Genomic DNA, 24170 nt, shown 5'->3' on the forward strand with positions numbered 1-24170 from the left:
CACCGACTCTGTGGGTGCTCCAGGGCTGGAGCACTCATGGGGAAAAAATGAGGGGTGCTGAGCAAGCACTGGCAGCCCCCCTTTCAACTCCCCTCACCCCCCAGCGCCTCCCAAATCCCTGCACCCCCAGCTGCCTGCAATTCACCATGACTCTCAGCTAGCCAGTAAAACAGAAGGTTTATTTAGATGACAGGAACACAGTCCAAGACAGTCTTGCAGGTACAGACAACAAGACCCCCTCAGTTAGGTCTGTCTTGAGGGGTCAGGGAGGCCAGAGTCCCGTTGGGAGGCCAGAGCCCCATCTGGGCTCCCCTCCATTTTCCCAGCCAGTTCCAAACCGAAACTCCCTCCAGTCATCTCACCAAGCCTCCCCCCCCCCCCCGGCTCCTCCCCCAGCCTTTGTCCAGTTTCCAGGGCAGAAGTGTCACCTGGCCTCCAACCCTCTCTTGGGTTCTCATGTTACGTGCTCAGGTGTCATCCCTCAAGGAAAGTTTCCCATCCCCAATGCAGATAGTCCCAGCAAAACTCCCCTGCACCCTTCCCAGGTCAACACTCCCCACTCAGTATTCAAAGAACACATTAAGAACATTTCCACTTGGTCACACATCCACTTTTGTGGATCACTTGCCTGGGTTTCATATTGAAATTCCTACTGCGTTTCCACCCTACCCATATCATTCCTTTGCCCCATATAGTGTTAAATAATTGCAAGAGAACCCTCAAACTGCTTTCAGAGAGAAGTTTCAACATTATCTTACATCTGTTATCTTTATCTGGAGATATACTCTTGCCGATATCTATTGCTTTCTCAAGTTCCCACATACAAAATCATTCATTCAGTGTAGCACCGTCCTCTTTACTCCAACTACATCATAGACCATGACTTTCTTCAATGAATTGTCTTTTAATCTTCTGGAAAATTTTGCTAAGATTTTCATCATTACTCACCCCTCAGAAAGTTTCTGCTAAAACTTCTGCTTTCTCATTATCAAAGCTTCTAACTGTGTTGTCAGTCCCAGTAAGACCTGGGATGTGAGAGGAGCGGGGATGCGGCACGCTTGGAGGAGGGAGCGGGGGGGGGGCGGGGGCTTGGCTGCCGCACTGATTTTTTCTTGCGGGTGCTCCAGCCCCACAGCACCCACAGAGTCGGCACCTATTCGTGTATCACAATATCAAAGAAGTTTGGGCTGATACTTCCCTGTGGTGTATCATTTTTAATATTATATAGGGAAGTATCAGCCCAACCTCATTTGATATTATGATACGTGATCGCCCAGAACAAATACATGCCCAGGTAGGTGTCACTCTATTCGCAGATGATTGTGCTCTGTGCTCTGATTGTGCTTTGTGGGTTAGCAGCAGGAATATTGAGATGGCAGAAAAGATCATCAACAACACCTTACGAGAGACCTCTAGGGAAATGCCTGGGGTTTCAGGGTCTCCATTGCCAAAGCCAAAGAGTTGTTCTTTATAAAAAGAAAAGTGGCAAAGGAACATAAGCTGTATCTGTATGGAAAACAGATTGAGTTAAGGTTCAAATCCTTAGGGATAATATTTGATTCTAAATTATTTTAGAAATATTGTATAAACTGTGTTAACGATAAATGTACAGAAATGATTAACCTGCTTAAAAGTCTCGCTGGGACTAACTGGGGGCGGATAAGAAAGCACTGCTGATGGTATATAGAGCCTTAATCAGACCAGTTATTGACTATGGCTGCCAAGCTTTTAGCTCAGCATCAAAATCAGAATTTACAAAATTAGATTTAATACAAGCCCAGGCACTACAAATTGCATGTGGTGCAGTTATTATATGCACGCTACACATAGCTTCTAGCAAAATGCCAGTTACACTGCAAATGAAACTACTGGACCTGATCATTCTGGGTCAAAGTTAACAGGAACCACAATGATGGAAGTACCAAACAAAGATGTGGGAATGGTCGGGTTTTCGACAGGTGAACTATAACATGCAATGTTAGAACTCCACATACCGTTCCAGTTAAAATGTGGATGCAGAAGTTGAAAAACAAGGAAAAGCAGAATGAAATCAAAACTTTTAGTCATGGGAAAATTAGTTATGGATGGAAAGTTGCATGTTCATGTGTGGATTTAGACTTATTTTATAAAAAGAAGGGTAAAAAAGAGACAGAAGTATACCACTATACAGATGTAAAATGGAGATGGTTTTGTCAAATACATACAGATGGGTCCAAAAAAGAAAAAAACAGGAAAAGTAGAGATGGCATATTGTACACCAAAATTGGGAACTGGGAATCTAAAACAATATGACTATGTGGCTGTCATGACAGTCAAATTACTAGCAATAATGCTAGAATTAAATTGGACCTGAGATGTCCACCCAGCAGCAGCCATCATCTTGTCTGATTCAGTCTCAGACCTTATGGCAATAAAAAAGGGTGTCTCAGCTTGTAGAAGTGATTTAATCAATGAAGTTATATTTTGAATAACACAGTTAGTACAGATGGAGGTTAATGTAGCATTAGTCTGAATCCCAGCCCATACTGGGTAACAGGGAACAAAATGTCAGACAAAGCAGCTAAAAGCGCTGTAAGGCCTGGTCTACACTATGAGTTTATATCGAATTTAGCAGCGTTAAATCACGTTAACCCTGCACCCGTCCACACAACAAAACCCTTTATACCGATATAAAGGGCTCTTAATACTGATATCTGTACTCCTCCCCGACGAGGGGAGTAGTGCTGAAATCGGTATTGCCATTTCAGATTAGGGTTAGTGTGGCCACAATTCAATGGTATTGGCCTCCGGGCTGTAGCCCATGAAAGCTTATGCTCAAATAAATTTGTTAGTCTGGTGCCACAAGTACTCCTGGTTTTTTTTGCAAACATTACATTGTTCTTTAATAAAAACCTCAGGGAAGTGGAGTATTATTAGAAAGGCCTTGTTACATTACTGAAAGACACAGGGTAAACTAAGAGAATATAAACTGCTGAGTACTGAGGAATTAGAGTCAGTGGCAGGTGTGGACTATTCAGTCAACTCTGCTTCACCATAAAAAAGAGAAATGGGGGGAGGGGCTAGGAAAGACAGGAGAAATCTTGTAGGAGCCCAGAGTGGGCCTGGCACCAGGAGGCACCTGCCAGGGACCCAGATGGGCCCCTGGGTAAGGAGGAATAAGGGGAAAGTTCTCCCTACCAGCCAGAGGGAGAGGTCTACCTGGAGCCACCCGCACTGAGGGGCAGGTGCAAAACCATTGAGGGACTGCTGAGCCTGGAGAAAAAGGCAGGGAATGGAGGGTTGGAGCTTTGTCTTTAAACTGGTGACGTTAGTAACTCAGGTCTTGGTAGGGTAGAGCAATGTGAAAGTGGCACTTCCCTTGGCAGAGAATGGGGAAAGTCAGGCAGCAGCAGGGTCTGACACCAGATATGGGGATTCTCTGTTACAGGGGACTATTGTTGTTGGGAGGAGGGGGCTGTTTGTTTTTATTTCACTCTGGGTTAGCCTGGGTATTTGGCCATGATGGGGTAACAAGAGGGGCAGCATTCAGAGGCCTCTGGAGCCTACATTACACACTCCACAGCCACCCTTAGACCTGGATTCTGCAGACGCTTAGCAGGTGCTTATGTGCTTTGCTGATTCAGGGCCCGAGTGGCTGTATTGTCAGAAGTGGCTAGTGCCGGCAAGCTCCCACTGACCTCCAGTTGCTCAGCACTCTGGAAATCTGGGCCCTTCCAGGTGACCAAGGGCGATAGTGGTCCCAGTCCATTCGGGGTGACAACACTGTTAGTGTCTGTAGGCTGCTGGGACCACCTCACTGGCCGATGCAGCAAACAAAGCTCCTAACAGCAGCAGGATGCCTGTCCCTTTATGCACAGAGAGAGGCGTTCATTTCTCCAAACCCAAATCAGTCCAACACTGAGCAGGCAAAGCAGGTCCGTTCCCCTGGGCAAGAGGGAGGAGGGGAATCTGATCCCTACCTGATCCCTGCAGGGAGCAGTGGAAATAAGGTTTCTTCAGGTATATGAGCAACAAGAAGAAAGTCAAGGAAAGTGTGGGCCCCTTACTGGATAAGGGAGGCAACCTAGTGACAGAGGATGTGGAAAAAGCTAATGTACTCAATGCTTTTTTTGCCTCTTTCTTCATGAACAAGGTCAGCTCCCAGACTACTGCACTGGGCAGCACAGCATGGGGAGGTGACGACCAGCCCTCTGTGGAGAAAGAAGTGGTTCGGGACTATTTAGGAAAGCTGGATGAGCACAAATCCATGGGTTTGCACTGCATCTGAGGGTGCTAAAGGAATTGGTGGATGTGATTGCAGAGCCATTGGCCATTATCTTTGAAAACTCATGGCGATCGGGGGAGGTCCCAGATGACTGGAAAAAGGCTAATGTAGTACCCAACTTTAAAAAAAAGGAAGAAGGAGGATTCAGGGAACAACAGACCTGTCAGCCTCACCTCAGTCCCTGGAAAAATCATGGAGCAGGTCCTCAAGGAATCAATTCTGAAACACTTAGAGGAGAGGAAAGTGATCAGGAACAGTCAGAATGGATTCACCAAGGGAAAGTCATGCCTGACTAACCTAATTGCCTTCTATGAGGAGATAACTGGATCTGTGGATGAGGGGAAAGCAGTGGATGTGTTATTCCTTGACTTTAGCAAAGCTTTTGATACGGTCTCCCACAGTATTCTTGCTGGCAACTTAAAGAAGTATGGGCTGGATGAATGGACTATAAGGTAGATAGAAAGCTGGCTAGATCGTCAGGCTCAACGGGTAGTGATCAATGGCTCCATGTCTAGTTGGCAGCCAGTTTCAAGCGGAGTGCCCCAAGGGTCAGTCCTGAGGCCGGTTTTGTTCAGTATCTTTATTAATGATCTGGAGGATGGTGTGGACTGCACTCTCAGCAAGTTTGCAGATGACACTAACCTGGAAAGAGTGGTAGATACGCTGGAGGGTAGGGACAGGATACAGCGGGACCTAGACAAATTAGAGGATTGGGCCAAAAGAAACCTGATGAGGTTCAACAAGGACAAGTGCAGAGTCCTGCACTTAGGACAGAAGAATCCTATGCACTGCTACAGACTAGGGACCGAATGGCTAGGCAGCAGCTCTGCAGAAAAGGACCTAGGGGTTACAGTGGATAAGAAGCTGGATATGAGTCAACAGTGTGCCCTTGTTGCCAAGAAAGCTAATGGCATTTTGGGCTGTATAAGTAGGGGCATTGCTAGCAAACTGAGGGACAAGATCATTCCCATCTATTCGACATTGATGAGGCCTCACCTGGAGTACTGTGTCTAGTTTTGGGCCCCACACGACAAGAAGGATGTGGAAAAATTGGAAAGAGTCCAGCAGAGGGCAACAAAAATGATGAGGGGGCTGGAGCACATGGCATGACTGAGTTTGAGGGAACTGGGATTGTTTAGTCTGCAGAAGAGAAGAATGAGGGGGAATTTGATAGCTGCTTTCAACTACCTGAAATGGGGTTCCAAAGAGGATGGATCTAGACTGTTCTTAGTGGTACCAGAAGACAGAACAAGGAGTAATGGTCTCAAGTTGCAGTGGGGGAGGTTTAAGTTGGATATTAGGAAAAAAATTTTCACTAGGAGGGTGGTGGAGCACTGGAATGGGTTACCTAGGGAGGTTGTGGAATCTCCTTCCTTAGAGGTTTTTAAGCTCAGGCTTGATAAAGCCCTGGCTGGGATGATTTAGTTGGGGGTTTGGTCTTGCTTTGAGCAGGGGGTTGGACTGGATGACCTCCTGAGGTCCCTTCCAACCCTGATATTCTATGATTCTAAGGTACAGTCGGGCCTCGATATACACAGTATTTTTTTTGCATGATTTCAGTTATGCACGGTCAATAAATTGTGACCCTTTTTTTTTGTACACGGTATGGATTCACTTTTACATGGTGCAGTGCGATCACCAAGATGTACAGATCAGTGGCATAGTCAGGATGGGACACTTGGGTGGGCTGGGTGGGAAATGGCAGGGGAGGAGAGGCAGGAGGAATGGGGCAGAAGGGATCGGAGCTGCCTCCTTTCACTCCCTCCAGTTGGCCTTGCGGGGGACAATGGACACTCAGACCAGGGGCCCCCGAGCCCAAGGTGCGGACCCGGAGATTGGGGTCAGGGTGTGGAGGCTCACCTGGTGAGTGGAGTCAGGGGCTCGCCCCGCCCGGCACTCTAGCTGGGGAGTGGGTTCGGGGCTTGCGCACTCCCTGGCTGGAATGCCCAGCAGGTGAGCGGGGTAAGCCCCCAACCCTGTTCCCGGGCTGGAGTGCCAGGCAGGCAGGCGGAGCAGGGCAAGCAGGCAGAGTGGGACGAGAGCCCATGTCCCGACTCCGCTCCAGAGTGGAGCACTGGCCAGGTGGAGTGGGGCAAGCCCCAACAGCCTGACCCCACTCCCCATGTGCACGCCTGGGGCTGGGAGACCCCTGGCCAGATTGTCCATCTCCCCCTGCAAGGCCAGCTGGAGGGGGTGAGCGGAGGCAGCCCCAATTCCTCCTGCCTCCATGCTCCCCAGCCTCCCCAGACACCCCAGATGAACCCTCAGAGTTCTGACTTCAACAACATCAGCATTATCATCATGTCAAGTTCATCTATGATACTCTATGATCTTCAACATCAGTAAAGGTTAGTAGCAAGTATAAATTTAACTACATTTTTTAAATAAAACCTATATTGGATTGTAGTGGGCCGGCATGGCTCCCCTCCTCCCCAGAGAGGGTCAAGCCCAGGCACAGGCCAGAGTGGGCGGAGCTACGGAACTCTGAGCCCACCCCTCAAAAGGTCAGGCAGTGACCCGGAACTATAAAAGCCGGCCCTCAGAGCTCAGTCAGGCCCCAGCGACTGGAGAGAACAGATGGCCCTCCGGGAGCTCGAAACTGGGAGCCGCCAGCGACCCAGGGGAGCCGCCCGGACTGGCCAGAGCTTCCCCGCGCTTGCTACCATGAGGAGCTGCCTGAGCTTCCCCGCGCTCGCTACCAGGAGGAGCTGCCTGAGCTTCCCCGCGCCTACTACCCAGAGGAGCCGCCGGGGCTTCCCCACGCCTGCTGCTACCCGGATGAGTCGCTGGCGCTACCGTGGCGCGAGTATCCCGAGGAGCTCCCAGACCTACCACCAAGCCCCGGTCATGACGAGCCTGTGCTCCTGGACCCCGCTGAGGCCAATGTTAGGACCCAGGTAGGTCCCGAGTGGGAGTACGGAAGCAGCCCGGGGGCAGCCGACCCCAGTCAGGCCGAGTAATTGCCAGAGCCTATGTCAGTGTATTGCGACCAGGAACCCCACTGACTGACCAGCGGAGTGACCCCACTGGGAGATCCCAGGCTGGGACACAGTGGAGTGGGAGGGCGTACGTCCCCTCTGCCACCCCACTCCGGGCTAACTTCCTGGGCCAACTTCCTGGGCCAACCGGAGTAGAGTGGGCCGGCGTGGCTCTCCTCCTCCCTGGAGAGGGTCGAGCCCCGGCACCCCCACGTTTACATGGATAAATTAGGGAGGTCATCTTGTGAACCTGGAACCTAAATCCTTATTTCCCATAGATTCTTGGTATCTTTTTGCACAATTTCTATTGAAATGCCGTGCAAATTGAGGTTTGACAGTGAAGGGTATGCTTATGTTCATTTTGGATAAAACGTGGTTTGCCGAGTGCTTATGCATTGGGAAGCATGCTGTGGCTCACCAGCCTAGGAATATTCCAGAGAAGGCCAGGGGAAGGGGGGTGAGCTCAGCATGTGGAATGGAGAACTATGACCATGTGATAAACAAATCCATATATGGAAAGGTTAACTCAGATTGGTTAGAGGGTCATGTTATGTAAGTTGTTATGTAACTTGTTATGTAACTGCCATGCGCTATAAAATAGCAAGGGGAGGGGCTCCTTGCTGGAGGGATTCCGCCTGATTTTTGTACCAGGGGCTCTCCTCTTGTACATATTGAATAAAGCCTTGTTGAATTGAATCAAATCGAATTGAATCACATCGAATCAAAGTCCCTTGATTCTGCCCAGCATCACACTCATCAGGAACCACAAAATCCCAGCGACTGTACTTGTGGCCTTTTAGCCTGATAATCAGCTGGGCCTCAGATAACAAGCCATCACTGAATGCCAGAGATTTCCATGCCCTCCCTTTCCAGAGCCTTCTCCACTTTGCACGTATGTATTACAGAAGCCCTGTAATGAGGCAGTGTGGCTCCCTGCCGCCCCGGAGCGGGACAAGTCCATCCGCAGACTGGAGTGGGTGGAGCTAGGGAGCACTAAGCCCGCTCCTCAGAGGGTCAGGCAGTGACCTGGAAGTATAAAGGCTCACCCTCAGAGCTCACTAGAGGTTATTAGACACTCAGACTGGACAACATAATTGGTTAGATAGCACCCTGGGCTGCAAGTCAGGAGATCTGGATTCTAATCCTGTGTCACCTAGCATACTTTACCTATGTTTTGTGGGCCAAGGTCTGTCTCTTAATCTGCGTGTATGTGTGTGTGTGTGTGTGTACAGCACCTTGCACAACGGGACCCTGAGCTTGGTTTGGGGCCCAAGATGCTCCTGCCATACAAATCATAATATACTTGGGGATACTAGCCTGGGGTGCCAGCAGTTTGGGGGCCTGTTGTGCCCAGAAACACTAGAGGGTCGATGTAGAAAGGCCCAACTGCTGAGATTGCAGGCAGAGCAGGAGAAGATGAGATGAGGGATCCTTTGACTGAGGCAGCAAGTTTGTTTTCGTCCAGGTCGGGTGGCTGACTTGTTTCAGGGACAGGCAAGAGAGGGGGAAGGAAGAGGAGGGTCCCCACTATCAAGCTTGCAGCAGCTACAATGATGCAGGGCTCCTGAGCTCCCTTTCCCTAGGATACTTGCCCTTGGGATGAGGAGGGAGGTCTCTGGTGTTTGCAGGGACGAGAGGCCCACGCAGTTAGAAACCTTGGATTCGCTGTTGTGGCTCTGATCACTGTTTGTCAATCAAACCCCTCACCACCAACGCACTTGGGACCCAGTTGGTGCTGACAGCGGAGCAGAGGCTCTGTCTGCCTGGGCATATGGGTGTCAAGGGCAGGAAGTAGCCTGCCTTGGAATCAGATGTTCACTGAACTTTATGGGTGATAGGATCTCTGCCAAGTGATGGGAGGACTGCCCAGCTGGAGCATCCCATGAACTCTTGGGCTGCAAGCACCGGCCTGCAGTGTGTACTCGGGTTCACAGGGGAGGAGTTCGCTGTCCTAAGGGGGCTATTAAAGTTAATGGAATTATTTGCAAGGCACTGCAAGTGAATGGGGCCTCTTCCAGCCCTCCTGCTTGAGATCATCACCAGGAACATCTCTTTGATGGGTCTTGTCATAGAGTGAGCTGGCCCTCTTAGGGAGGGCACTTAGCCCTCTCTCTCTCACTGTGACCCATTAGTTGTCTCCCAGGTAATGGGGTGGGGGCAGGGATCAGGTAAGAGCCTGCAGGTCAGCTGGTCCTCAGATGAAAGCAGCCAACCATGCAGGGAGCAAGCAGGCTCCTGCAGGAGGCCCCTTCTCTGGGGAACAGACCTAGCTTAGTTGTCTGTCTGATGCTAGACTATTGCAATTTTGAGAAATAAATCCATCCATGCATAACAGGACTGAAATTCTGCTGTCATTGGGAGCTTTATTTGCTGCCCTGGCTGGTGAGCTGCCTCCAGCCCTTAATGCCATTGTAATGAATGGATTGGGACCAAAATTCTCAAAATGGCTATAGCCATAAGCAGTCCCCTGGAAGGGGCCAGACTTTTGAAAGAGCATCTAACAGCTCCCCTGGAGGTCAGCGGGAGCTGCTTGCCTTTGGTCACTCCTGATAATAGAACCACGTGATCTCTGAGCTGCCAAAGCACATACATACATGTGGAGCATGGGTGTGGCTTTTCGTTACCTGATTCAAGCTCATTTTTATCTTTATTCTGTTTACACTGCATTTAATTCAGTCTCCACTGCAATGGGCTTTACCATTCCAATTTCTTCTGGCTGCTGTGGGGCAAGTGCATTGATACGGCCACAGACAATTTTCTAAATAAACCCTTTGTGGCTTCTTAGACATCACCAGGCCAGATCGGACAGTTAGTTCATCCACTCCATTATTTCTTCTCTTATAGCAGCCAACACCTGATGTTTCACAGGACTGTAAATCAGCCTCCTCAAGCACCTACTCACTTATGCAATGCTGGGGTGGGGAGGAAATATCTCCTGATCCAGGAGGTGATTAGCTTTTGCCCTGAAGCATGAGAATTGTATAACACTGGTGTTACAGTAGAACATTATAAAGGGATCTGTCAGCTTAAGCCTATTGGCATCCAAATGTCCCTGGTTGCCTTTAAGTTTTAGTAAAGCTGAATTAATCGAAGGTAAATAATGTTTTCAGAAATGTTTGTCCTGTCATCATCAGACTTTCTAACCCCATGAAAAAGCATTTCACATGTCTGGGTAATGCAAGTTAGAAAAAGATAAGTAGTTAACCCTTATACAGCTTTGCTATAAAATCTAGTAAAATGACATTAAATAAGATGAAACACAGCTGGGGCTAACTTTTCCCTCCAGGCTCCAGTCCAGAGCAAGTGTGGGTTTATGAGCTCAGAATGGGGATCCTAACACTGCACCCATACTTATCTGTGTGGCACAAATGCTTGCACTTTAATATATGCCTGAATTGCAGGGAAATCAGTTAGCTGTCTAAAGGCTAACATTTGCACCCAGCAGTTCATTTATGCAGGTACAAGCTGGCACTCAACAGAGGGTGCTTTCAAATTGGGGATTATGCTGTGAGGACAATGGTAGGGGGGGAAAGTTACTAGAAATCTACATTATACATTACATTATAGCACTTGTTCACTGTGGTTATAAGAGCTCAAGTGTATGACAACAGAGGAAAAACTTCATTGGGTGCAGGTAATGCTGAGAGTTTATATCACTAACTGAAGGCACAAAATCCTCCCAAGAAGAAAGTATATATATATTTATATAATCGTCAATGAACAGGGAAAATAACCCAAAATTGAGAGTTAAGCTTCAGCTGTCAACATCTTTTGTCTGGGAATATCCTTCTTTTTAAAAAACATTTGAAGTGGTTCTGACTGCTCTGGAGGGATGGCCCTGTAGGGGTGACTCAGGAGATCTGTGCTGAATTCACAGCTTTGTCATAGACTCCCTGGGAGGCCTCTTGCAAATCATGTGAACTTTCTGCGCCTCTTTCGCTGCATAGACAAGGGGATTAGTAATACTTTCTTTGTCAATTGTGACTGTAAACTCCTTGAGGCAGGGGCTGTCTTATTATATGCAAGTCCCTGTGTTTTTTACTTTCGGTGGCATTCAGTATTGATATTACATCTTTCATCCACAGACCTCAGCATGCTTTTCAGAGGCGGGTTAGTTGTTATCCCTCTTATTACACAATTGATGCGCTTGGATACTGTGGTGACTTGTGCCGTAGAAAGATGGGCAGGCAGAACAAGCTGAGGCAGAGAAAAGTAGGGGCCTCCATATTAAAATGTGCTTCTTAATTTTGGGCTGGTCAATGTGAGACACCTGGCACCTGATCTTTCTTAGAGGCTCTGAGTCCCTGCAGCAGCTTTAAGAGCCAGATGGAGCCTGAGGCATCTCAGGATGAGACACCCCAAAATGAATGGGCACTTTTAATAACGATACTGACCTGCTTTGTAAGGCGCTTTGGAGACTTGCTAGTGCAAAGTGCTAGACCAGAGCTGGGCGTTATTATTATTGTTGTCCTATTTTGAAAATGTGAGCCCAAGTGACTGGCTGAAGGTCACAGAATCAGTGGCAGAGTTGGGGAAGGATCCAAGGTCTCCTGTCTCCCAGCCCCCTGCTGTACCTGTTAAAGGTTGTTACATGGAGAAGGGAGAGAAATTGTTCTCCTTAACCTCTGAAGATAAAACAAGAAACGATGGGTTTAAATTGCAACAAGGGTGGTTTAGATTGGACGTTAGGAAGAACTTCCTAACTATCAGGGTGGTAAAGCACAGGAATAATTTGCTTAGGGAGGTTGTGGAATCTTCATCAGTGGAGATTTTTAAGAGCAAGTTAGACAACCACCTGTCAGGGATGGTCTAGATCAGGGTGTGCAAATTACAGCCCACAGGCTGGATCTGGGCCATAAGCCATTTTAAGCCAGCCCGCGAGCCGCACCACACGGCTCGGTCTCGCTCCAACTGCGGCGCTGGGTCAGGGCCGCACCACGTGGCTTGGCCCTGCTCCACCGGGGGCTCAAGGTCAGGGCTGCACTATGTGGCTCCTGGAAGCCGCGGCAGGACCCCGTTCCAGCTCCGACACGCTCCAATGGGAGCTGCAGGGACAGTGCCTGCAGATGGGGCAGTGTGCTGAGCTGTCTGGCCACGCCTCCATGTAGAAGCCAGAGATGGACATGCCACTGCTTCCAGGAGCCACTTGAGCTAAGCACCGCTCGGAGCCTGCACCCCCTGAGCCTCACCCCATGTTCCAACCCCCTGCCCCAGCCCTGATTCTCCTCCCACTCTCCAAACCCCTCAATACCAGCCTGGAGCATCCTCCTGCACCCCAAACCTCTCATCACCAGTCCCACCCCAGAGCCCGTACCCCCAGCCAGAACCTGCACCCCTTCCTGCATCCATGCCCCACCCCTGATCCCCCTCCTGCCCTCCAAATCCCTCTATCCCAACCCAGAGCACCTTCCTACCCCCCAAACTCCTCATCCCCAGCCCCACCCCAGAGCCCGCACCCCCTCTTGCAGCCCAACCCCAATTCTGTGAGCATTCATGGCCCACCATACAATTTCTATTCCCCAATGTGGCCCTTGGGCCAAAAAGTTTGCCCACCTCTGGTCTAGGTAGTACTTAGTCCTGCCATGAGTGCAGGGGACTGGACTAGATGCTCTTCCGATCACACAATTCTATGATTTCTGGGGCTTTCAAGCTGAATGCCAAGGAGGTTCCATTGAATCTTAGTCAAAGCCATTTCAGTTTCCTTTAGAAATCTAGATGCTTACAGCCAGACTCTGCCCTCAGATATGGGCATGCAACTCCTGCTGAAGTTGAGGGCAGAATTTGGCTCATAGCATGGGAAGAGAACCAGAGATCTCCCATGCCCAGTACACGCAGGCACACTTCAGACACAGAAGCACAGTCAGTGTGCAGGGCAGGGGACCTCCGGGATTTCATTTGGTTTTGGACAGACTGTTCCAGGAGCCAATGACCTGTTTGGCAGAAGAAGCTCTTCTGTACTGATGATATGTATATGGCCCTGTTACCATAGCATCTGAGCACCTGACAGTCCTTAGTGCATTTTCTCTCATAACACCCTAGGAAGCAGGGCAGTGCTATTAACCCCTTTGTACAGAGGGGGGACTGAAGCCCAGAGAGACTGCGACCTGCCCAAGCTCACACAGAATGCCTGTGGCAAAACCAGGAGTACAGCTCAGGTCCCAGGCTAGCACCCTAACCACTGGGTCATCCTTCCTCTCTAAGGAGTCACTGTATGCTGTTCTTGGTTACACTTGGTACAGCACAGCAGTCACTCTGCTGTTGGAGGCTCTTTCCTACATCAGCAGGGAGATAGGGTGGTGGCTGATCTTCCTGGTCATTTTTAGAGGTGATTTTAAATGTAATCCTTTCTCTGCATCGGAGCCCTGTCCAGTTGGGCTAATGCCAATCAGGCACCTGGTTTAGAGACAGACAAGAAATCGCCCAAAGATGTTGGATCATTTGCCAGCCAGAGTTTCCCTTGGCTCAAGTGACCTGTACGCGGTGCAATGGTAGAAGGGTTTTAAGCAATATTTGCTGAGGACATGCCGCATGACTCTCTCCTGCCCCCATTGTTCCAAACTCATGCCCGCACAACCTTTATGTCCATGGATTCTTATCTATTGACTTGGTCCATCCTGGCCACGGTTTGGGGGACTCTGTTGGGTTTCAGAATGATCAAAGGGCCTCTCTGACTCTCCCCTCATCCAATGAGAAGCAGTCTGGCTCCATCACTCACTCCTCAGAGCTCGGAGGCTCCTGTTGTGTAGGCACTGCTGTTGCTCTCCACTTCCCCCATTTGGTGCTGTAATGCCCTTCCTAGGCTGAAGCACCCAGGTGGGCTGTAAGGGCTATACCCAGCTGCAGCATTACTCTCAGGAGGGCATTAATTTCCTCCCTGCAATACAGGGACCATGCCCCCCATGGAGATGGAGTGAGCGTCCCAGAAGGGTCTCAGTACAGGGCATGTCTGTACTGCAGGCAGGCCTCTTCGCACAGGCCTCTTCACACAAACCTCACCATGTGTTGGATGGTGGCTGAGAGCAAGGGGACAAGAGCTGGGGTAGAAGGATGGGCTAGTGGTTCACTAGACAGTCTCAGGAGATCTGAGTTCCAGGCTCAGCCACAGACTCTATGTATGACCTTGGGCATGTCGCTTAACCTACCTTGTGTCTCAGTTTCTCCCCTGTAAATCAGGGACAATACATCTCTGCCTTCCAGGGGAGCTGTGCTGAATTGATAAATCCAGTGGATGGTTGTGGAGGGACCTACATACTGCTGTCATGAGGGTAGATAAATGGAAACAGTGTTAGATTAGCACCTGAGTGGGTTTGGTTGCTCACACACTACTCCACACATGCCCTGTGGGGATCAGACTCCTGGGGTTTTAGGAAGCAGGGCTGGAATGGAAAGGGGCAGCTGTTCACGCCACCCAACCCTTCCTAGCTAGTGAACATCCAAGCAAGTATCTGCAACCACGTTAATGCGGCTTGCTTGGACAGGCTTAAGTCAGACTCTGGGCCTCCAGCCCCACCACTGGGGAGATCTCCATCTCTAGGTGCAGACAGAAAGGTGCTTCCTTTTACTGCTGCAGAGAAATCGAGTGTCCCCAAAGCTTAGCCAAGAAAAGTCAGCCTTGGGCCATTGTAGCAGGAGCCAGGCTAGCTAAGACCTGCCAGGGGAGGAGGGAGGCAGATTAGCTGGGTAAAGCCATAACCAGCCTGTTGATGTGCCAGCCCATAAGTAACCCAACAGCATAACCTGTGAAAGAAGGAAAGAACAGTAAGAACTCTCTGGCTGAGGGTTTGAAGGCTTGGCATTTCCAGGTCTAGATACCAGTGCTTGCTGACTCCTGTACTGAACTATCACACAGTGTTTGCAGTGCTCACCATGGCCCTTCTGACCCACAGGGTCTGTAAGTAAATCTGTTAGTTAGCATCAGCCAGCCTGAGGCCATGGCTACACTGGCACTTTACAGCACTGCAACTTTCGCACTCAGGGGTGTGAAAATAAAAACCCCGAGTGCTGCAAGATACAGCGCTGTAAAGCGTCAGTGTAATCAGTGCCGCAGCGCTGGGAGCGCGGCTCCCAGCGCTGCAAGCTACACCTGTAGAGGATGTGGAGTACGTGCAGCGCTGGGAGAGCTCTCTCCCAGTGCTGGCACTGCGACCACACTCGAAACTTCAAAGCGCTGTGTAGCCATACCCTGAGTATCAGCAACCTGCGAGAGGGGCTTCCAGGGAAAGCTTGTTGCTGTGCGAAGAGGCCTGCATGCCCTGTACTGAGACCCTTCTGGGACGCTCACACCATAATTCAATAAGGTGTTTGCCAGAAGCTGGGAATGGGCGACAGAGGATGGATCACTTGATAACCTGTCTGTTCATTCCCTCTGGGGCAGGTCTGGCTTTAGGAAGTGCGGGGCCCAATTTGAACAGTTTCAACGGGGCCCCGGCAGGGATGACTAAAAAAAAACACACGTAAAAAAACACGTGGGGCTTGTACTCACTGGGCAGTGCTCTGAGTCTTCGGCAGCACTTCAGTGGCAGGTCCTTCACTTGCTCCAGGTCTTTGGCGGCACTGAAGGACCCGCCACCAAAGTGCCACCGAAGACCCAGAGCAAGCGAAGGACCCGCTGCTGAAGTGCCGCTGAAGAACCGCAGCACCGCCAAGTATGTAAAAATTAAAAAGGCGCCTCTAGCCAGGGAAGGGATTCTCACTGGGCGCGGGGCCCTCTTAGGCGTGGGGCCCGATTCGGGCTAATTGGTGGAATAGGCCTAAAGCCGGCCCTGTTCTGTGGCACCTGGCATTGGCCACTGTCAGGACTGGATAGTGGGCTACATGGACCTTTGGTCTGACCCAGTATAGCCGTTCTTATGTTCTTATATGTTCTTAAGATCTGTCCATGTCTGTCACAATTATATCTTAAGGACATCAGATGCATTGCAGCTAGTTACAAATGTACCAAGAAAGGAACCTCAGAGCAGTCACAGGTCACAAGAGAAGCTATGCACATATCTTTTTGGTACTTTGCACTGCATGTACTTTGCTCTGTAGCAGAGCCTGAAGTCCCCACCGACATCCTTCAGACTGGTGCAAGAGCCTTCTCCCCTGCAGTGCCTGCCATCTGGAACAGCCATCCTGCATTTCCCCACCTCCTCCATTTAATCTGAAAGCATCCCTTTGCCCATGCCTCTGAATCTCTCTCGCCTTATTTGCATTTGATCTCTGTAAAGCATAGTGTGACAAAGTGGGGATTTTCCCTTATATTGCACGTGAGCCTATGTGAGTCTTACTGTTTTGCATGAATGCTGTGTTTTCCTCAGTTTCCATGTGTATTGCACCAATATCTAACTGGTAGGAATAAGGGTGTGTGACTTTTGCGGGGGTTGCTCCAGCTGCGTGCACGGATTCTATGGTTGCCCCTTTGTAACTTGAGACCCAGGAGGGGGATGCGACCAGGTGACTCTTGAACCAGGAAGCGAGACAAAGGCCACAGGAGGAGCAATGGGCAGGGCAGGGCAGGGGCCAGGCAGCTGGAAGTGAATCAGTCTCAGCTGGCTTGAGGTGCAGGGGGAGGACCACAGCCCTGGCTCTGGGCTCCCTTCCCCGCCAAGATGGACTTAGCTGAAAGTCACTGATTTCTGTGCTAACAAGTTCTGTCCTATGCTGTGTTCCTATCGACTAATAAACCTTCTGTTTTACTGGCTGGCTGAGAGTCACATCTGACTGCAGAGTTGGGGTGCAGGGCCCTCTGGCTTCCCCAGGAGCCCCACCTGGGCAGACTCGCTGCGTGAAGCGCATGGTGTGGAAGGGAATGCTGAATGCTCTGAGGTCAGACCCAGGAAGGTCAAAACTGTGTTAGCTTCTTGCCCTGGAGACAGTATGCTCAGAGAGAAGAGACTCCCCCAGAGTCCTCACTGGCTTTGTATGGAGTAGTTCCAGAACATCACCTAAGTGACTCCGTGACACATAGTGACAAAGGGGCTGCTTAGGAAATGTTTTATGCAAAATAACTACTTGATTCTGAAAATATTCACTACTAGCTGTACCGCGAGTAGTCCCATTGGTTAAACAGTAATAAGGATATTGTTAGTACCTTCAGGATCAGTTTGTATTCTTTTATATTTAGTCTGGGTATTAATTTTGGAAAGAAGCCATTTACAAGGATATAGCCATGCCCAAGTGTTCAAAACTCCTGTGTCTCACCGCCCTGCAAACATGAGGTTGGCTTAAAAATCAAGAATAACAAGTAAGTGCTGGGTTTGTTGTCTTTGCCTTGAAGAGGTCATGTTTTATAGCTTTTCACAAGGCCAGAGACTTTGCTGAAAAAACCCAAAGCCAAGTTTCTCTCCTATACACCTGACTCAGGAGCTAGAAGTCTGAGAAAGGCACTAACTAGCGTGACATGATAAAACCCTGAGAGTTACAACAAACACTGATCCAAAAGGGCAGAGGAAAGTCAGCTAAGTCAAAATGGCTGGTGCAGACACAGAAGCCTATGGGCAATTCCTGCCCTATGCAAGTGCAATGGGAGGTGGAGGAGGTAGCAGCAATACCTCTGCTAGCAGATAATCAGCTACTAGAATCTCTTGAGTAGCTCCCATGGCCCCGACATGCCTAACAAAACCATACCATTATTAGCCCAGGCCAGGATGCTCTGACGAGAACCCACACAGGGAGTAAAGCAGGCAGAGGAAGCTCCTATATCTCAGCTCATCAATGATTCAAATGCATTAAATATTTACATTTGCAATTGCAACTGATTTGAGTCATTTATGGGAGAACTGGCAGAGTCCCGCTGCAAAGGGCGTCTCGGGGTGATTCGGTTTCATTGTTCACAGAATTCCCCACAGGCTGGCTGGGGAGTCCAGGCTGTTCCTTTACTGTGGGTGTTCGCTGGGTGCAGAGCAATTCACAAACTGCTGTGTAGATGCCCACATCATGGGCGGTGCTCAGGCTTGGGGTGTTTGGAGGCTGCCTGCCGCCCTGGGTCCCATACCACTGGGTCACCGTGTCTCTCTCTGGCCCAAGGGCTGCTCCCGAGGGATCAATGCTTAACTAGGCCCGGGGCCAGCGCTAAGACTGGCTCTCTAGCGCAGTTGGGAGGGAAGAAGCGCACCCCGGGGAAGTGGGGGGCTCGCTGCCCCGCTGCGCTGGGGCAGTGCCCGGCTGGGGCACCCCCCTGGCTGCAATCAGGGGACCGGCACCAGGGCACGACCCAGCCCGCACTAGGGAGGGCTCCGCACTAGCTCGGCGCAACGCAGGGAGCTCGCGGCCAGGAGACACCTCCACCCGGTCCAGGTGCAGCGTGTCTGCCCCTTGGCGCGGGAAGGGTTAACCCACAGCCCGGCCTGCCAAGTCACACACAGAAGGGGAGGGAGCAGCCGCCCTGGGCCCTGATTGGCGGAGCTCGGATCAGACAAGGAGCTGGGCTGCGCATTGGTCGAGACGCGGTCAGGCGCTGTAGGCTGTTGCAGAGGGCGTAGTGCTTGTGCGCGCTGAGGGAGGGGGTGAATGACCGGCAGTAACCTCTGCTCCTCCGGGGCACAGAGGGGCCGCGTGCCAGCCAATGCGCTGCTGGCCCCGCTGGCCCTCGCAGCTCTGTCCGGCGCCGTGCTCGCCTTGTGGGCGCGGTGCTGCAGGAGGAGGGGTGCTTGCCAAAGCCATGTCCTCCTGGGGAGGGGCGCCAGGCGCTGCCGCGGCGGGGGCGGGGGGGATATAAAGGCCTGGGTCCACCCGGTCGTGGTTCGGAGGTGCACAGCTTGATGGCATTTGCAGGGGAGCCTGGTGAAACCTGTCCACCGCTGTGAACTGCCCAATAGTTGCAGGGAGGGGACGCTAGACCCTGTGTCACCACTAAAGCCTGTGGCTGGGATTCCCAAAAGGGATGAGAGGAATCAGGCACCCAAACACCATTAACCACCAATAGGGGTTGGTTCCCTAATTCCCTAAGCCCCTTGAAAACAATCCAGTCTTTGCCTCTCTGTGCAGAAACTGCTGTCACACACTCCTATCTCCAAAAATGGATCCACCCCAGATACCTACAGCTTCTGCCGCACTGGGTGGTTGGGACTGGACTGCCTCCTCCTAGTGAAATCAATGCAAGATCCATATGGAGGCAGCACGGGGAGCCACAGGGAGCGTGGGTGCATGGGATCAGTGGTGGGGCCCTGCTGCTGGGAGAGGAGAGTATCGGCCATCCTGGCCCGGTCACAGTATTAGTCATTCTCCTTTTTGCGCTCAATGGTCTCTTAGTGCATTAGTCTGTGGCTTCAGCCCCCTTCCTAGAGGTCAGCTGCACACGTTGCAATGAGCACCAGCCAAAGCACGTGCCATGGGCTGTGGAGAATGACCTGCCCTGTTACCTGCTGGAGGAAATCTCTGGGGGGCAGGCACATCCCAGGCTTCCAGTTCTGCTGACAGGTACTTTCCCTCTGGAATCCAGCACCTTCTGGTGCTCATGTTGTGATGTGCCTCTGACTCCATCCACTTTCTGGATGCGTGCCCCAAGCCTTCTCATTTGTCCCCTGTGTTGGTCCATTTTGGTTTCTCCCCTTTCCTGTGGGGGCAGCCAATCTCATATCTGGGTGGACCCCACTGGAGATCAGACTAGGCCAGCATAGGGTGACCAGATGTCCCAATTTTATAGGGACAGTCCCAATTTTGGGGTCTTTTTCTTATATAGGCTCCTATTACCCTCCCACCCCCGTCCCAATTTTTCACACTTGCTGTCTGGTCCCCCTAGGCCAGCACTGTCCACTGCTGGTTCCCTTGTTGTTATTCCTCTGACCCTAGTCCTGGCCTTGCACTGTCAGTTTGCCCCCAGTAATCAGCTTACCCTGGCTGCTTCATGGCAGTTCCCCTCTCCTGAGGGGGTGGCTATTGGCACTTCTGTGGTGGGAGCCCCCCGCCTTCCACCAAGCCCCTCTGCCTTCCATCATCCCCCATCGCCATAAAGGTAGCCTATGCAACTCATCTACTCAGCCCAGATTTATGGGGAGGAGGCTGGATTCTGCCCTCACTGTGATGTGCTCATTGTGTGGCACCAGGGTAGGGTGACACAATAAAAATTCCTCCAGCCCCAGTGAAATCTGTGCAGTTACTGTGGTGTGTCCTATACTTGCTCCATTAGGTAGAGTCTAAGTTGAAGACTGAATTTCCACTGTGGATTCCTTGGCAGTTCCCTTGCATTTTGTCCAGTACTAGTGTACATGGCAAACCCATTAACTTGACTGCTTGGCTTACATTGGTACTGGTCTTCACAGCCTGTGCCCTGCCGGAAGGACATCAGGTCAGAACCTTTTACAAGCATGGGCGTGTATGCTAGCAACTTCTTTCAAATGCGGTTGTGTCCTGCAGCTTAAATATTCCTTTCCCTGGTGGGAGGAAATTGGGGGAGATTTCAGCATTACAATGGACTTGGGGGCCCTAAATCCCATTTGTACCTTTGAAAATCTCCCCTTCTGGCAATATTTTAAAGCTCTAGTAGAATTAATACAGGAATCAACTAGAGGGAAGAGGGTGAACTGCTGCTTTGGCACTGTGGGGAGGAATTCTATTGTTTGTGAAAGGAATTTGGACAGAGAATTTAATAATCTTAAACTGGAGGGAGTGCAGGCAATCACACTGACGAATCCATGCAGGGTGATCGTTATTACCAAATGGCTAATCCAGGGCTTTGAAATTTGCCATCACATTGTCATAAACAAATAGTAGGAGTTAATAGAACAGAAGTACTTTATTTCTCTTTTGCCTGTAAAGGGTTAACAAAATCATGAGCCTGGCTGTCACCTGACCAGAGGACCAATCGGGGACAGGATACTTTCAAATCTTGAGGGAGGGAAGTTTTTGTGTGTGCTGTTAGTTTTTGCTTGTTGTTCTCTCTGGTTTCTGAGAGTGACCAGATGTGCAACCAGGTTTCTCTCCAATCTCTCTGATACAGTCTCTTATATGTCCAGAATAGTAAGTACTAGGTAGATGAAGCGAGTTAGGCTTATGTTTGTTTTCTTTATTTGCAAATGTGTATTTGGCTGGAAGGAGTTCAAATTTGTATTTTGCTGAAAGGATTTTAATTTGTACTTGTATACTTAGGCTGGGAGGGTATTCCCAGTGTCTATAGCTGAAGGACCCTGTAACATATTCCATCTTAAATTTACAAAGGTAATTTTTACTGTTTTTCTTTCTTTAATTAAAAGCTTTTCTTGTTTAAGAACCTGATTGGTTTTTTTTTATTCTGGTGTCAGATCCCAGGGGACGAGGTCTGGATCCACCAGGGAATTGGTGGGGAGAAAGGAGGGAAGGGGAAGAGAGAGGCTAATTTCTCTCTGTGTTAGGATTACTTTCTCTCTCAGGGAGAGTCTGGGAGGGGGAGAGAGAAGGAGGGGGGAAGGTGAATTTTCCTCTCTGTGTTAAGATTCAAGGAGTTTGAATCACAAGTGATCTTCCAGGGGAACCCAGGGAGGGGAAGCCTGGGAGAGGCAACAGTGAGGGAAAGGGTTTACTTTCCTTGTGTTAAGATCCAGAGGGACTGGGTCTTGGGGGTCCCTGGGCAAGGTTTTGGGGGGACCAGAGTGTACCAGGCACTGGAATTCCTGGTTGGTGGCAGCGCTACAGGTTCTAAGCTGGTAATTGAGCTTAGAGGAATTCATGCTTGTATCCCATCTTTTGGATGCTAAGGTTCAGAATGGGGAATTATACCATGACACACAGCCTCTCGTTTCATTTCAAGTGGGAGGGAATGCATGCGATGTCCTGTTCTGACACATGGGTATATGCTGCAAAGCCTGGACAAAAGAAGCATCAGATTATCAGACAGGCATTGCCAGGTCTCTTCCACTTCAAACCTTGTTAGAAGATTGGCATGCATAGCCCCATGGCTGAAGAACGGAAGCCCTTTGATTACTCAGAGCAGCCTTGTGGCACGTGGGCCTGGTTGTCATGTACAAGGGAGAGAACAATGAAAACCTCAGAAATGAGATGAAACTGCTCCCCTTCCACACACAGTCTATACCAATGGCCCTCCTGCAGAGCCAGATTTTTCAGAAGAGATCAACATGTTTGAAAATCTGACAGCATTCATGAGCTCTTTGGGAAATCTGGCCCATCATGTGTATCTAGGGGCTTGTCTACATCAGAAAGTTGCAGCGCTGGTGAGGGAGTTACAGCGCTGCAACTTTGAAGGTGTACACATCTGCAGGGCACCACCAGCGCTGCAACTCCCTGTTTGCAGCGCTGGCCGTACTCCCCTTTTGTCTCGGGTGTAGAGGATCCAGCGCTGGTGATCCAGCGCTGGTAATCCAATGTAGACAGTTACCAGCGCTTTTCTTGACCTCCGTGGAAGGAGGAAGCCTCTGGTAATCAAGCTGGTTTCCTTTACCGGTTTGCTCTCTCGGTCCCGGAGCCACCCAGCAAACCGCAGGGAAGGAGACCTGCTTGCTCGGGGTTCCGGGACCGAGAGAGCAAACCGGGAACGCCGCGGTTTGCTCTCTCGGTCCCGGAGCCAGCCAGCAAACCGCAGGGAAGGAGACCTGCTTGCTCGGGGTTCCGGGACCGAGAGAGCAAACCGGGAAAGGAAACCAGCTTCGCCGCGGTTTGCTCTCTCGGTCCCGGCACCCCGAGCAAGCAGGTCTCCTTCCCTGCGGTTTGCTGGGTGGCTCCGGGACCGAGAGAGCAAACCGCGGCGTTCCCGGTTTGCTCTCTCGGTCCCGGAACCCCGAGCAAGCAGGTCTCCTTCCCTGCGGTTTGCTGGCTGGCTCCGGGACCGAGAGAGCAAACCGCGGGGAAGCTGGTTTCCTTTCCCGGTTTGCTCTCTCCTCCCGGAACCCCCCTTGAAGCCGCCCAACAGCGCTGCAGTGTGGCCACATCTAACACCACTTGCAGCGCTGGTTGCTGTAAGTGTGGCCACTCTGCAGCGCTGGCCCTATACAGCTGTACTAATACAGCTGTAACAACCAGCGCTGCAAAATTTTAGATGTAGACATGGCCTAGGAGCCACATCTAGTAGTTAACAGTGGCTACAAGAATGACAGCAGAGATCATAGAAGATCAGGGTTGGAAGGGACCTCAGGAGGTCATCTAGTCCAGGGGTCAGCAACCTTTCAGAAGTGGTGTGCTGAGTCTTCATTTATTCACTGATTTAAGGTTTCGTGTGCCGGTAATACATTTAAATGTTTTTAGAAGGTCTCTTTCTGTAAGTCTATAATATATAACTAAACTGTTGTTATATATAATGTAAATAAGGTTTTAAAAATACTTAAGAAGCTTCATTTAAAATTAGATTAAAATGCAGAGCCCTGCAGTGTAAGTGCCACTGAAAATCAGTTTGTGTGCTGCCTTCAGCACATGTGCCATAGGTTGCATACCCCTGATCTAGTCCAAACCCTAGATTTTTGCCCAGATCCCTAAATGGCCCCCTCAAGGGCTGAATTTACAACCTTGGGTTTAATAGGCCATTGCTCAAACCACTGAGCTATCTGTCCCCCATATCTAGAGAATCTGGACAGTGCTGTCTAAGGATGGTCCAGCCCTACTACAGTTTCCAAGACAACTGAAGTGATAGGGGGGCTGGGAGGGGGAGTCTATAGACCTCTATTAAATGGGGCTGTCCCTGCCCTGACCAGTTTCTGCCCAGCTGTGGGAGGAGAGGGGACAGGACCACTCTCCAGTGATGCTCTATCACAGAAGGAAAATTCCTCCTCTCTCCTCTGCAGCATGGAGTTATTGAAGTCCTGTGCCCCGCTTAGCCATGCCCAGAGCTGAGCTGCTGGCATCATCTGTTTTGCTACATACATATCAGTCAGCTGCTGCAGTGTTTTGGTGAGAGGCTCTGAGTGGAATTTAAACTGAAGTAACCCCTAGTGGAAGGGACAGTGAGCCTCCCGCAGCGAGGGGTGTGACTGCACAGTACGTGCTTAAGAGTGAGTGCCCTCAAACCAGCTTATTCACCAGATTTA

The 24170-nt window shown here is 50.4% G+C and overlaps 1 protein-coding gene and 1 long non-coding RNA gene across 2 annotated transcripts in view; one reads left to right on the plus strand and one right to left on the minus strand.

The window, feature by feature from the left end:
- The window catches only part of WNT8B (Wnt family member 8B), a 53578-nt gene extending 52572 nt beyond the window's left edge, over positions 1–1006 (minus strand). The window contains exon 1 of the mRNA XM_030570770.1: positions 949–1006. The gene's annotated coding sequence lies outside the window, so the exon portion shown is untranslated. The remainder of the gene's footprint in view (positions 1–948) is intronic.
- Positions 168–19053, plus strand: LOC115655381. Its single transcript, XR_004001370.1, has 3 exons — positions 168–247; positions 2492–2497; positions 19041–19053. It is a non-coding gene; the product is annotated as an uncharacterized LOC115655381 (long non-coding RNA).
- Positions 19054–24170: the final 5117 nt, after the last annotated feature.

The sequence above is a fragment of the Gopherus evgoodei genome, chromosome 7 (assembly GCF_007399415.2).
Source record: "Gopherus evgoodei ecotype Sinaloan lineage chromosome 7, rGopEvg1_v1.p, whole genome shotgun sequence".
Taxonomy (NCBI): Eukaryota; Metazoa; Chordata; order Testudines; family Testudinidae; genus Gopherus; species Gopherus evgoodei.